The following is a 15506-nucleotide window of genomic DNA, read 5'->3' as shown; positions in this document are numbered from 1 at the left end:
ATGAGCTGTGCTTAAAGTTAGGCATGGATTATAGAATAGCGTTTATGCCTGGGAACCGCAATTATTATTAGACACAGCCATTTGCACCAGTAAAAATGTGACGCAAATACCTGCAACTGACTTTAGGCGCTGGATGCCCTTATTCTATAATTACATGTGTAACTTAAAGTAACACCCCCCGATTTGCCTATGACCAACCGTTTCTGTGCCCCTTTCTTAGACTCAGACATACAATTTATATTGGATCCCACACCTAAGAACATAAGAATAGCCTTACTGGGTTAGACCAATAATAATAATAATAATAATTTTATTCTTATATACCGCCAAAGCCATAGTAGTTCAAGGCGGTTTACAACAAAGAAGAGCTGGACAATCAGCAAATATAGGTACAATGTAAAGTCATCAAAATACAGGCAAGCAGGATACAGCGGTAAGGCATAAGAGATCTTGGGAAACAATTCAGTTAGAGCATTGAAGAGATAAGGCTTAAGAGGTCTTAGGTTACAAATCGGTTAAACAAGTTTGTTTATACTAATTTTCTGAAACTTAACTAGGATGAGGAGTGCATGATAATGTTGCCCAGCCAATCGTTCAGTTGACCTGCTTGGAAAGCAAGTGTTCTGTTCAGGTATCTTTTCTAATGGCAGGCCTTTATTGTTGGATGGTTAAATAGATGTACTCTGCGTGTGGGTCTGGTAAACTGCTTAATACACCTTGTCCAAGCAGTATATCAAATCCCAATCCATTTTTCTTAAAAAAAAAGCCTAATTTGTTTGAAGCTTGGGATGTCAAGAAGAGACTGACTACCCGAGCATAGTGAATGCTCGGGAACATGTACTCCTAGTGGGCAGTGGGCAGATAAAATTTTAAAAAATCAACATTATAATTTTAAAATGAACAAATAATTGGTAACCAGTGAAGCTGCTGTAGGAATGGCATAATATGATTAAAAAGAAAACATCCAGTAATGAACTGGGCCGCCAAATTCTGAACTACAGGTACTTGTAAAGTTCATAGATTCTTCTTAGGGAGACCCACTAACAAAGAATTGCAATAACCAAAAAGAGGATATACAAAAGCCTGTATTACCATTCAAGAATTAGCAGAATTTAATAAACTGCAATCCCAATCCTACTTCCAGAAGTACTTTTTACCAGAACCAAACTGAAATGAATTGAACATCATCCTAATTAGCCCCATAATGCAGTATGGATAAGAAGTGCAGGGATAGCAAGTTACCATTTTTCCATGGAGCAGGCTGCCAGTGGCTAGGTTTGATCTGAGCAAGTGTTGCAGGTATGGAAGTGAGGAACGTGGCAGATTTCAGTTATCAGCTGCTGCTTTTAATAGGAGACAATGCTAAGACCCAGGTTTTAACAATAGTAACAAGGTGCTCATTCTGACACACATCTGTAAGAGATGGTGATGGTGAAGATAAAACACACTGACTCTGGGACAATGGGCACATACAGATTTAGAAGAAAAAAAGAAAAAAAGACATTCTGAACCAAATTGTGCACCTAGCCTCCCTCACTCCTTTCCAGGCTCTGCACCTAACCCCACACTCCTTGCCAAGCTCTGCAACCTGTCCCCCCTCCCTGCCAGGCTCTGCACCCTATCCCCCCTTCCCTGACCCGTAACCTACCACCCCCCTCACCTCTAGCGCATTTCCAAACTGATTTATTGCTGTAAGGTATATTTAACATTCAATCTGGTAAATCACGCTTGGGAATAATCATTTATCTCAGCTTCCTGTTACTTCTATGTACATAGCTAGATCAGTATGGCTTTTTACATGACATGCCTTCTCCTAACATAATATGAGCATGAGTTCCTGCAATGGTCCATCAAGCCCAGTAGCCCATTCTCACGGTGGCCAATCCAGGTCACTAATATCTGGCCAAAACCCAAGGAGTAGCAATAGTCCATACTACCAATACAGGGCAAGCAGTGGCTTCTCCCGTGTCTTTCTCAATAACACACTATGGACTTTTCCTCCAGGAACTTATCCAAACCTTTCTTAAAACAAGCTACGCTATACGCTCTTACCACATCCTCTGGCCACACGTTCTAGAGTTTAACTATTCTCTGAGTGAAAAAAAATTTCCTCCTATTAGTTTTAAGAGCACTTCCCTGTAACTTCATCGAGTGTCCCTTGATCTTTATAATTTTTGACAGAGTGAAAAATCGATCCACTTGTACCCGCTCTACTCCACTCAGGATTTTGTAGACTTCAATCATATCTCCCTTCAGCCGTCTCTATTCCAAAGTGAAGGGCCCTAACTATTTTAGTCTTTCCTCATACGAGAGGAGTTCCATTCCCTTTAACATCTTGATCGCTCTTCTTTGAACCTTTTCTAGCGCCACTATATCTTTCTTGAGATAAGGAGACCAGAATTGAATGCACTACTCCAAACTTAAATTCTCTTACAGGCTCTAATTAGCTTGCAATTCAATTAATATAATATAATGCAATATAATATAATACAATCTTTATTTGTATACTACCATTACCTCCATGAAATTCACAGCAGTTTACATGAGTAACTATGGTGATACAAATTAAAAACAATATTTAGGAATCATTCATAACAAAATCTTGAAATAGATAGGTCTTAGGTCTTTTTTTTTAACATTTAAAATTAGATTGTTGGTTAATATTAGTTGGTAATGCTTTCCACAGTTTTGCAGCTTGATATGCCCTTGTGGAGTTTAAAGTTCTCTTGTATCTAATGTTCCTAATAACTGGATACCGAAAAGTATCATTGTTTTTTAGGTTCAAATATTTGTTATTAGAAAATTTAACGAGATGTGCATATAATCAGGAGTGTATTGTATTTTAAATAGAATTTATAAAGTATTCTCCCTTCTATAGGATTGCTTTTTTTCAATCTGAAGATTAATCTAATGGCTTTATTCTGAAGCGTTTGTAGTTTTTTAATTTTGCAATCAAAAAAGGTGACATTGCAATAGTCCAGTTGAGACAAAACTAAAGATTGTACTAATAGGCAGAATTGATTAAGTACTTTCTAATCCTTCTAAATTTCCAGAAAAGACCAAAAGACTTTTTTTTTTTTTTTTAAATTAACAATTAAATAGCATATTTTTAGTGTTTTTTTAAAAATAGGATTTGGTGGTTAATAAGTTTTATGTACTTTGTAAAACAAATGCAGCCTTAGAGGGAGGGAGCATTGGAAAGAAATGTTGCATTTTAATGGGAAGAGTGTAACACAAGACCAGATAACCCTTGCAGTTAGAAATCACTTCCGAATGAGTCGTTTGTCAAAGTGAGGTTAAAACCTTGACAGGCCAAAATAATTTTCTCTGAATAGGTGTACCCTGGGCGCCACATTTATTACTAAGGAGCATAAAAGCAAAGGCTCTCTGACACTGGTCCATCTGCCCTGGCCCAGGCTAGACACAAGCGGCTAACTGTATAGTTTTGCACTGGCCACAAGATAATCTGCTGGCAAGAAATAATAGAGATAAATTAATGCATATTTTAAATGTTGGACATATGACGGGAAATCCCAGTCTGTCACTGTGATCATACTGCCTGCTGAAAACTGAGGTATGCCCCTAACAGTGGGCTTAATTATATCACAGTAGTAGATGGTAATAGTTAGAACCTTGCACTTTGGGATTCTGTTATTTATTTATTTAAAAGATTTCTTAACCGTCTATAACTAGGCGGCTTTACAAAAGACAATCATCTGCTATACCGGGGGTCTCAAAGTCCTTCCTTGAGGGCCACAATCCAGTCGGGTTTTCAGGATTTCCCCAATGAATATGCATTTAAAACAGTGCATGCACATAGATCTCCTGCATATTCATTGGGGAAATCCTGAAAACCCGACTGGATTGCGGCCCTCAAGGAGGGACTTTGAGACCTCTGCTCTATACTAATACCCTTGGCGCGCATGCGTACTTCAAACTTGGTGGGTCCGTGATCCATAGTGCCGTGCCCATGAATGCGCAGTGCCTGCCTTGGCTGATTTCCTGATCTCCGACGCTAGCTGACTTCTGACTTCGCTGTGCTTGCCGGTTTCTTAAACCTGTTCCTCCAAAACCGGAAGTTAAGCCATGAGGGGGGAGGGAGGAGAAGCGAAGCCGGCAAACACAGTGTTAGAGCCCTGGAACATGGCTGAAGTCGCTTCCTGGCTAGGGCAGCATTGGCGGGAGATAGGGCATAGAGGGAGGCTTCAACTCACAGCTCCTGTTTGCTTCGGGCTTTCCTCGCTGCGGGTCCTGCCTTTGTGGAAACAGAAAGTAGGTGGGACCTGGCAGCAACGAAGGCCTGAAGTAAGCAGGAGCAGTGAGTTGTGAATGCTGCGTTGGCGAAGGGGGGGGGGAACAGAAAGAGAAATGCTGCCAATGGCTGTGTGAGACCGCGGGGGGGGGGAGGGGGGGAATGCTGCCGACAGCTGTGTGAGACTGCGGGGGGAATGCTCTCTTTTGGGGAGAGAGAGGGAAAGAGGGAGAAGGAAGACCAGGAAAGGGGGAAGGGGGGGGGGGAAGAGAAATGCTGCTGTTGCACAATGAGGAGGTAAAAGGAAGCAAAGAAAGAAAGAATGGCCTCAGCGCTCCATTGTGCTAAAAGTCTACACATCTTTTCTAGCACCGATTAATGTAACGAGCTTAAACACTAGTATAAAATAGAAAACATACAACATGTGGAGGGGCATAATTAAAAAAACCCATCTAAGTCCCCTTTTGGCCTAAGGCCCTAAACGTTGAAAGTAGAAGCAGGGAAAATGTCCATTATCAAAAAAAAACGTCCAAAAGGAGGTTTTTTTGATAATGGCCTGCCTCTACATTCAGCTGTTTAAATGCCCAGACTACCATTATGTCTAAACTTACACTATATCATCAACCTAAAAAAAGCCTAAGTCTCAAACGCCCAAAACAAGGATTTTTAGGCGAAGGTGGAGACAGTCCTTCGCCTAAAAGCTGAATTCTGTAACCGGTGTCTGTCAAAAACAACACCGGTTACAGAATCGGATCCCAAGCCCTCTTGCCCCAGCGAACCATGGCCTCCCCTCACAATGACCGGGGCAAGAGGGAGCCCAAGCCCTCTTGCCCCGGTGAGCCGCGACCCCCCCCCAATGATCGGGGCAAGAGGGAGCCCAAGTCCTCCTGCCACGGCAAGTTGCAACCCCCCATAATGATCGGGGCAAGAGGGAGCCCAAGCCCTCCTGGCCAGGCGAACCTCCTACCCTCACTAAGATACGGACAGAAGGGATCCCAGGTCCTCCTGTCCTCGACACACACCCTCCCACGATCGCCCCCACGAACCCCCGATCACCCCCCCCGCTGACCCGTGAGACCCCCTCTTGACCCCCCACCCCAAATCCCCCTCCTGTAGAAGTTGGCCAGAGAGATGGCTGGCCTGATTGGCCCAGGTGGCTCAAACCCCACCCACAGGTGGGGCCTGAGGCACCTGGGCCAACTGGATTCGGCCCAGTAGCCTTAGGCCCCTCCTGTGGGCATGGCCTTAGGCACATGGGCCTTATGGTCTGATCATAGATTATGTAATTTTGAATTTGACTGGCAATGAAAAACAACTCAATCTAAAAACAATGATAATAAAGCAAGAAATAAAAAATTGCACGCTAGTAGAGGTTTGATTAACCCTGTGGAATTTTGGTCCCATTATGATATAGTTTCTAAACATAATATTAAGATTGAGCAATTTATGGATTCATGGATCAATACTAGTACCTATATTTTAAATGATATGGCCCCTATTAAACTGAGGAAGAAAGAGATTTAGGGATTTAGATGGGTGGTTTGATTTAGATCTTTTAATGTTAAAAAGGGAACTAAGTTAAATTGGAGAGACAATGATTAAAATCTGGAATGCCAGAGCATAGAGAAGCTTGGAGGCAAAAACTGAAAAATTTCAAAAAACTGACAAAGGAGAAACGAAAAAATTTTTACGTTCCAAAAATTGGCAATGTATCATCCAATAGTAGTAGTCTTTTTAAATTAGTCAATAATCTTTATGATTTAGACTAAGCATGTACTGTTGCTGCCAAAGAATCTATTTTATCTGCTGATAGTTTGGCTGATTTTTTTAATACCAAAATTCAAAAACTGAGGCTTACGTTAGTTGATCCTATTAATCATCATTGGTGTTTTCCCATCCTCCAAGGGGCAGATGCACCCAGAGTAGATCTGAGTTGGAATAATTTTACATCTGTTGACTGGCAAACCTTTAGTAAGTTCTACAATAAGTATGTTAACTCATACTGTAGACTTGACAGCTGTTCTCCAAATGTTATGAAAGTTGCCCCGGTCAACTTTAAGGCCAAATTGTTGATGTGGATTAATTTCTTATTATCCATAGGGAAGTTTCCCGAGGAACAGGGTCAAATTGTGATTACACCAGTTTTAAAAAACGCTAAAGAATCATCCAGCATTGAATCTAATTTTAGACTTATTGCCAGTATTCCTCTGGCTACTAAGATACAGGAAGGTTTGGTAAATGCTGAATTAGTTACATACTTGGATAAGTTTAGCATTTTGCATGAGAATCAATCTGGTTTTCGGTCAGGATTTAGTACCGAAACAATCATGGCCTCTCTGTTTGATTATTTGCATTCATTATTCAGTCAAGGTTCAAGTGCGTTAATTCTGCAGCTAAATCTGAGCAGCGCTTTTGATCTGGTATATCATACTATTTTGTTGGATTGTTTGGAATCCATTGGAGTCGCAAGTAATGTCTTGAACTGGTTTCGTGGCTTCCTGGGTAAAAGATCGTACCAAGTGTTTAAAGAAGATACCTTGTTTTATCATTGGGAAAACTCCTGTGGGGTCCTGCAGGGTTCACCTCTGTCCCCCACTTTGTTTAATATTTATCTTGCTTCCTTGGGAAATTTGTTGCAAAGTTTAAAGCTCAAGTTCTACATTTATGTGGATGACATTACTATAGTCATGTAACACTAATGTTGTATATAATGTAATTTAAATCAAGGGATAAAAGACCTCAAAATACCCCAAGAGTGCAATCAATAAGTCACAATCTTTTTGGGGTTGGGTATCATCACTGGTCAAAAACCCTTGAATGTTTAATAAAATTTTTTGTTTTAAACTTTTTATAACATTTTCATTTTGCGATTAACTTTTAAACTAAATAATATAGTGATTAAATATTGAATTGTTCTTCTTGTTAATGAGCATTAAATGACCAGCAACTGTATAATCAAAATTCAACTAATTAAGCACATAAGTACATAAGCATTGCCTCTGCTGAGTCAGACCATAGGTCCATCACTCCCAGCAGTCCGCTCCCGCGGTGGCCCCCCAGGTCAATGACCTGTAGTGATCTATTTCTCTACTACTCTATTAATTTACAGCCTTCTGTACTGTATAGTAACCCTCTAATTGTACCCATGGATCCCCTTTTCCTTCATGAACTCGTCCAATCCCCTTTTGAACCCCAAAGTCGTACTCTGCTCTACCACCTCCTCTACCACCTCCTCCTCTACCATCTTGCTTATCTGTGAAATATTGTTAAGCACTTATCTTAGTGACCCGACAGAGGCCCAGTCCGTTTCGCACCAATGGGCTTCTTCAAGGGTAATGATAGGGCTTATTGGTTTGCCAGTTAAGATTCAAAAGTTGCTCATCACTTTAAACAAAAGAAGAAAAGAAAGACATTATATCAATATTTTACTAAACAAATCATTGGACTGATATTTAAAATTTTAAATTTTAAAAGTAACTACAAACAGAATCAACTGCTCATTTATTGAAATATAATTGTAGGTCAAATTGTTCAATGAAACGTACTGTGTGAATTCTTGTCGGCTGGAATAATTGTAAATAACGTGTAATATGCTGTGTGTCTCGGCAGCAAAAAACAGATTTAACTTATCGATAGTGCTTGCCATCAATAGAGCTGCTATGCATTTTGTTGTCATAAACTTTTAACTAAAATGGTGCTGGTGTTTAAACCAAACGCTGAAATTTATACAGCCGATCAGGACACTAGTAACATTGATGTAAATATCAAAATTTTTTGAACTTTAATTCACTACACGCTGATATATTAGCCTTAAAGATCTAACTGCAACTTGCGGCCAAGTCATATGTTAAAGTAGTCTACATGCACTGAATACCCACTTTGTTAGCGTATAGATGAGCCAAGCTGTTGAATAAAATATACTGTATAAACCGCATTTAAAATTATATACTGTATATCTCAGCAGTAACGAACCTTAATGCTTTCTCCAAGGAATGCTTTATGGATCAATTTAACTGAATAATAGTACTTGCTATTCGTAAAGCTGCTACTCACTCTGCTTTCATGAATTTTTAAATAAAATGGCGCTTGTATTTAAACTGAACGCTGAGAATCTACAGCCAATCAAAATGCTCATGACGTCAATATAAGTGACGTATTCACTATTGACGAACGCTGGTGTATTAACCTTGTAAATATATCTATAGCTGCATATGCTAGATATCCATTCAATCAGCGTAAATGTATATTTAAACAATGGCAAATGTTATCTGTGAATAATAGCATGTAAACTTGGACAAAATATCGAGAACATTTTGGCCAATGAAATCTCTCTCATTGAAAAGGGAAGTGACGACAAAAAAGTAGTCACCATTGTAATCTTGACATATATCCTAAATGGAATGACTCATAGATGGGAGATGCAAAATGTTGTGAAAAAACTGATTAGAAAAAAAAAAAAACTAATTAGAAAAAAACATGCCAGTCTATCTGATTGTTCAGTCCGTGTGGTTCTAGAATCAGAATTTTTCTCAGAGGTAAGACTTTAATGTCTATTGGATTGGTCTTCTCCAAGGCTTTTCAGGATTGGAGGGTCAGGAGTCAGAGGTCATAAGGCAAAACTGAGTTTGCTATCACTTCTCAAGGTTAGGACAGATACAGCAGTGCCAGACAGGATTGTACTATAAAACAGCAGCTGCTGAAATTGTTTAAACATTACCTGTTAGTTTGTTTTTAATATTTTTTTATTGCAGCAAATGCTGTATAGGGTTATTATAAATCTTCCCTGCTTGAACAGCCACTGTGAAAACTGCTTTCCCTCATTCCCCTCGAAGTCCTTTTGCAATACTGATTTTTTTTTTTTTTTAAAGTTCAAATATTTTATTGATTTTCAAAATAGATACTGAAATTTTTAATGGAAAAAAACCCAAACAAGGGAAAAGAATCTTTTTGTTCATGGCGAATAATTTAGGAAAACATTTGCAATGTTTTAAGATGAGTATAGAAATCTGAGGCTGTTTTTTTTACACTTTCTGTTTTCCAAAAAATCATAAATTTGGAGCCATTCAAAATTTGTTTGAGGAGGGATATATCAAGGGACCGCTTCCCTTAGATTTGTCTTTGGTGAAGGTATTTTCTGAACTGTGATTTAGGGATCCTTTTACTAAGGTGCGCTAACCAATTTAACGCGCAGTAAATCGGTTAGTGCGCCTTAGTAAAAGGACCCCTTAATGTTTCAAAATATTGAGCTGTTGCTTTGCTGCACTGTTTGAATGCGGAAAATGAGTTAAGGCTCCTTTTATGAAGCTGCGTAATAGTGCGCGCTAAACTGCCGGATGAGCAGGCGGTAGTTTTTGGGCTAGCGCGGGGGGTTAGCGTGTGATTAAAAGTCACGTGTGCTAACGCGGCTTCGTAAAAAGAGCCCTTAGTCTACTCTAAGGTGACACTAGCTCAGGATGTCATTCATTTTGATACAAACTAAAATATACAGACCCCCTTTTTATCAAGCTGTGTTAGAGTCTTTTTTTTTTTTAAATCACAGGCTGCTGAGGTAAAAACTCTGACACTCATAGAATTCCTATGAGAGTCAGAACTTTTATTGCAGCGTCCCACGATTAAAATAACCCCTAACACAGCTTGATAAAAAGGGGGCCACAGTGAACTATCAAAAACACCCAATGAAATTAATTTTCATGCTATTTGCAAACAATTTGCTAAAAACAAAACTTAATAAAAGGAAAATGAAAATGAAAACCCCCCAAAGCAAAACAAAACCAAAACAAGTCAAATGAAAGAATTCAGAACCTATCTTGGATAAAATAGTGCAGTTGCCATGTTAGTTCACTTTAAAGTTAATAAATAGAAATTAAAAAACAAAAAAAACAAACAAACATAAGATATATATTTTTAATGGACTAACTTTATACATATTTTGACTAGTTTTCGAAGATAAAGGCTTCATTCTTCAGGCCAGAAATGAGCAGTGAGCAAATGTGCTCATTTCTGACCTGAAGAAGAGGGTATTGACTTCCCAAGCTAATCAAAATAGATTCAATTCTTATTTATTTTAGTATTTATATACCACGTATAGCCTAAGCAGTTTACATTCAGGTACTCAAGTATTTCTCCCTATCTGTCCTGGTGAGCTCACAATGGGCCAGATACACCAACCTGCCCAATCGGGCCCGATCAGGGCATGTCCGACAAATTCAGCAAACTAAAATATGCAGATGGGAGCGATCGGAGGAATGCTGCCGGCACGGATCGCTTATGTGTGGTCCCCACGTATGCGCAGACCATTTGTAGATGGTCTGCGTATGCCCGTCAGAGCTGCAATCTTTTTTTTTCTTAACTTTAACTTTTATTATTAGTTTTTAGCCCTGTGAGTCCATGGTTTTAATCCGCTTTAAAACCACGGGTTAAAACCAAGGGCTCGCAGGGTGGGGAAGGGCAGGAGAGATTTGGGGAAGCAGGGCAAGAGAAAACCGGGGCAGCGATGCGGCGAGCAGGCAGGAGAGATTCGGGGAAGGGCAGGAGAGATTCAGGGAAGAAGGGCAGGAGAAAACCGGGGCAGCAATGCGGCGATTCATGGCGAGCAGGTAGGAGAGGGCGGCGAGCAGGGCTTCCAGAGTCGGAAAGGCGTTCTCGACTGGTCCCAAGCAGTCGCTTCTTCAGCCCAGTCGGATGTGAAATTTTGTGTTGTGAATCGCATCCCTGCATACTTTGCATGCGTTTCACCTCATTTGCATGCACAGATTCAAAGCGGATCGCAGGAGAGGTTAGTGAATGGGGCCCGAGGGAAATCTGGTCGCAAAGGGGTTGCAAACCAATCGATACACAATCGGTTTGCTTTGTACCTGGGGCAATGGAATGTTAAGAGACATGCCCAGAGTCACAAGGAGCAGCACTGGGCTTTTGGGATCCACACAGAAATTTTATGCGTGGATCCTGGTGCCTAAAAACGTGTGTGTAAATTTTAATTAATGCCAATCAGTGCCACTAATTGATTAGTAATGCCCAATTACCAGCACTAATTAGCTTGTTATTCAATTAATTGCACATGGAAATTGGGTGAGTGGCCAAATCTCTGCACACAATTTTTAGTGTCTTATAGAATTAGGCCAAATATGTATTTAGTCCAAAAAAAAGGTATCATCTTATCATCTTATTGTTTTTTTTAAAAAGAATTTCTATTTAGTAACTCTATAGTGGACTAACATGGCAACCACACAGTTTTATCCAAGATAGGTTCTGAAATTTCATTCATTTGATATATATATCTTATATTCTTCTATATATATAAAATAGGAGGTATGTATGTGTGTATGTATGTATGTGTGTGTGTGTGTATGTGCCGCGATCACGCAAAAACGGCTTGACCAATTTGAACGAAACTTGGTATGCAGATCCCTCACTACCTGGGGTGATATGTTCTGGGGGTCTCGTGGCCCACCTGCACACGTGGGCGGAGCTACAAACAGAACATCAAATTTCACCCATTCATGTCAATGGAAAAAAAGTAAAAAGCTGCCATTCTCACAGTACTTCAAAAACGGCTTGACCGATTTGAACGAAACTTGGTATGCAGATCCCTCACTACCTGGGGTGATATGTTCTGGGGATCTCTTCACCCAAGAATTTATGTGTTCTTGCTCCTGGAGGTGAAACTAAAAATGTTGTTTATAATCAAGTTTTGTGTTAGTTGTATTGTATTCATTTTGTCAAATATTTCACATTATAATTTGAATATTGTACTTTTTATAAAGCTGTAAAAAAATAATTTCATTCACCACTATAAAGTATCTTTATTTGAATCCATTTACAGTGTTATTGCTATAATTAAATACCCGTGCAACGCCGGGGCATCAGCTAGTATATATATATATATATATATATATATATATATATATTTTTTTTTTATCATTTAAATTTTTATTGCATTAAGTTTTTTTTTAGCAAATTATGTGCAGCTATCAGGAAAAAAAAAATTCCCACCTTGAAACCAAATGAAAAAATGCACTTCCACCACAAGCCTCTGTGTTGTTTACGCATGTATGCATACTTATTTATATATGTATGCCTGTGTTTGCGTGTGTACAAATCACAGAGGCCCCTTCACCGTTTCTTGATGTTCTAGCACTGTTTAGGGATAGTGGATAATGAAAGATCTTGGTATTCTTCCAGCAGCATGAGGCAAAGCACAGAGGTGCCAGGTTCCTGGGTCATCACACCAGTTTTCTGTTATTCTTTTTCAAGACTTGTACTGGTGGTGCCGGACTGGACTCACCTCCCTGTTTTCCCACTGGCAGGAAGAACCTGGTGGGCCACAAAGGAGTCAGTCTGGCTGATCTTAGCTGAGCCGTGGCTCGGCCAGATAAGTAAACACTTCCAATCCTGACATAAATTACTTGAGTCCTTGACAGCAGGACACTGAGCAGGGCTGCCTGATAAGGGGGGGAGGGGGGAAAGAGAAAGCCTTGCATGTCTCCTAGTCCTACTCAGAGATTTCACAATAAATGTCACATGCAAAGAATAGACACTTCTGTAACCATTAGGCAGCTGTATGTTCCTGTCACCTTGAAAAGAAGGGTTGCATTGTCCAAGAGCTGTCTAAACATGCACAAACCAGCTGCTAATCTCCCTTCACATCCTTCTACACAATCATGGCTGAGTTTGGTCTGCCAGCAAACATCTGATGGAAAAAGTGTAAAAATAATTCCCAAACTAGGAGCTTGGGGGCTACATAGTAACATAGTAAATGTCAACAGATAAAGGACCTGTATGGTCCATTCGGTTGCCCGTCACGGTGGCCAGAGCTAAATCTGGCGCCCTGCACAGGTTCCACTTCTTCATGATTAAATGCAGATATAGTTTATCTCCATTTCTCCCTGCCAATTTTGGGGCACAGATTGCAGAAGTCCGCTCAGCACCAGTCCTACTTTCCAACTCCTGAAATTGCCAAAGGCTCACTCCGGTCTCGATCCTGATCTGATTTTTGCCATTTATATATATATATATATATATATATATAAATTATTATTATTTTGTAATGTTTTAATAGTCCATATACCTGGATAAAAAGCCATTTCACCAGGTAAGTGGCTTTTGGAAATGCCGCTCATTATGTATGGAAGCTGGAAACAAGAAAAAGCGAAATTCTACTAAGGTGCAATAACAGGCGTGCACAGAAATGCAGTATGGCAAAACATTAAAGGAAACCTAATGCAACCACGCTTCAGCAAACTGCCTGCATCAGGGGATAAATCCTTTGAATTTGTCTCAGCCATGTTTCACTGGAGCTATACGATTCAGCAAACTACTTTGAGCCAGTACACTGTGTTTGTTCTCCCCTCCCCCCCACGGTGGAGGAGTCGCCTAATGGTTAGTGCAATGGACATAAGAACATACCTATAATGAGGGCAATTGGGTTCAATTTTCACTGCAGCTTTTTGTGACCCTGGGCAAATCACTTAACCCTTCATTGCCCCAGGTTCAAAAACATAGGCCCTCTTTTACAAAGGCGCACTAAGTGTTTTAGCGCACATTTAGCATGCGCTAAATCAACGTGTGCGTTAATCGTTAAAATGTCCATAGGATAACATGCACGAGTTAGCATTTAGCTTAGCGCACCTTTGTAAAAGAGGGGGATAGATTATGAGCCCACTATAGACAGAAAAATTACCTGCATATAATAAACAAAACAGCTTTGGCTGTACCATAGGAAGGCAGTATATTAAATCGTTGACCCTGTATCTTCAATGCCAAACAGAAAATCACAGCTAGCAATGGCCTCCTCTATTTTTCACAGCAGAAACCCAAATAAAGTGAGACATGTGAATAGTCAGGATTCTACATCAACTTTAATCGACCGTAGAAAATAGCACAGCTCATAAGGGGGCAAACTTGATTACATAAAACTCTTGACACGGCCATGTTTCGGCAGGTGTGCCTTCATCAGGAGAAGAAACAATCTTTAAGATCAAGATGAAATGTAATGAGAAATGCACTTGGGTCAACAAATCCAAGTTGGAAAAATGTACAAAACATGAGTCTTACTCGTTGCCACATATATCATCTATTTCTCGAGCACTTCTAAAAAGCCATAAAAGTTTTCAGAAGGTGCCCTCCCCTCTCTCTCTATAAACAGTATATACATAGATGTTAATAAAACATCATTTGTTATTCTATTGTCCATTGATACTTGCTTTCTGGAAATCAATATGGGGTCAAATAAATAGTTTGTTAGATAATCCGGTGGCATTATCCTATGACACCGTATTGTTTGGCATGTCAATGAGGGCTAAAAGCCAAATATCCTCTAATAACAATAAGCTTCTACTTATTATGACAGGGGTTGCCATACAACAGATTACGAATAATTGGAAAAATTGGGATAGGCTGAATTATAGCTTTTGGTGGAACTCTTTGTGTCACATATTCAAAATGGAAAGGATAATTGCCATGCAGTAGGGAAATTTTAAAAAAATTCAGGTTATTTGGGAGCCATTAACAAGATATTGTAAAGATTGAAATTACTGCATAGAATAAATATTAATTTTTTCTCTTTTGTTCATACACGTCCAGGGTGGGGTGAGGGGAGGGGAATATTTCATGATTTCTTTTGCTTATGAATAATTATTGGGTATAAGTGAGGGGGAATATTTGATGAGAGTTAGAATTTGATGATATATTAAGTGATGTTAAAGTATAAAATGATTGTATTTTATGTTACACTTATTGTGAGTTTTAAAAATGAATAACGATTTAAAAAAACCCAACACAAAACCATAGAGTATCAGGTACTCTAGTATTTTACTTCTCTGTCCCAATGGGCTCACAATCTAACTATGGGGCAATAAAGGGCTGGGCGACTTGCCCAGGATCACAAGAAGCAGCACTAGGATCAAACCCACCACCTCAGGGTACTGAGGCAGCAGCTCTAACCGCTAAGCCATGCCTCCACTCCAGTAGGGGCAGGTTGAATATATAGATAGATGTAAACGCTATTAATTCCTGTGCAATTTGTCTAATAATGGAAGCTAAAAGTTGAATTCCTACTTCAAAACAATGGCATCCATAGTAAGTGGCACTTATCAGAGAAGACAAAGTGTTCTTCATGAACATGAGATAGTCGTTGCAAATTCTTGGTTGACTCTTCATAATATTTTACAGGGGAGCAGGAAGGTTTGGAACACTGGAATTTGTGCTTGCCAGGGTCACTCTACAATGCATTTAAATTGTTCCATGAAATATGTAA

At 39.6% G+C, this 15506-nt stretch overlaps 1 long non-coding RNA gene across 1 annotated transcript in view; it reads left to right on the top strand.

Moving 5' to 3' along the window:
• LOC117345804 overlaps nt 1-15506 on the top strand; it is a 29244-nt gene that overhangs the window by 12785 nt on the left and 953 nt on the right. The window lies entirely within an intron of this gene.

Source organism: Geotrypetes seraphini, chromosome 11 (genome assembly GCF_902459505.1).
Source record: "Geotrypetes seraphini chromosome 11, aGeoSer1.1, whole genome shotgun sequence".
In the NCBI taxonomy this organism is placed as follows: Eukaryota; Metazoa; Chordata; class Amphibia; order Gymnophiona; family Dermophiidae; genus Geotrypetes; species Geotrypetes seraphini.
The sequence above is the reverse complement of the archived record's forward strand: the minus strand, read 5'-3'. Positions and strand labels throughout refer to the sequence as shown.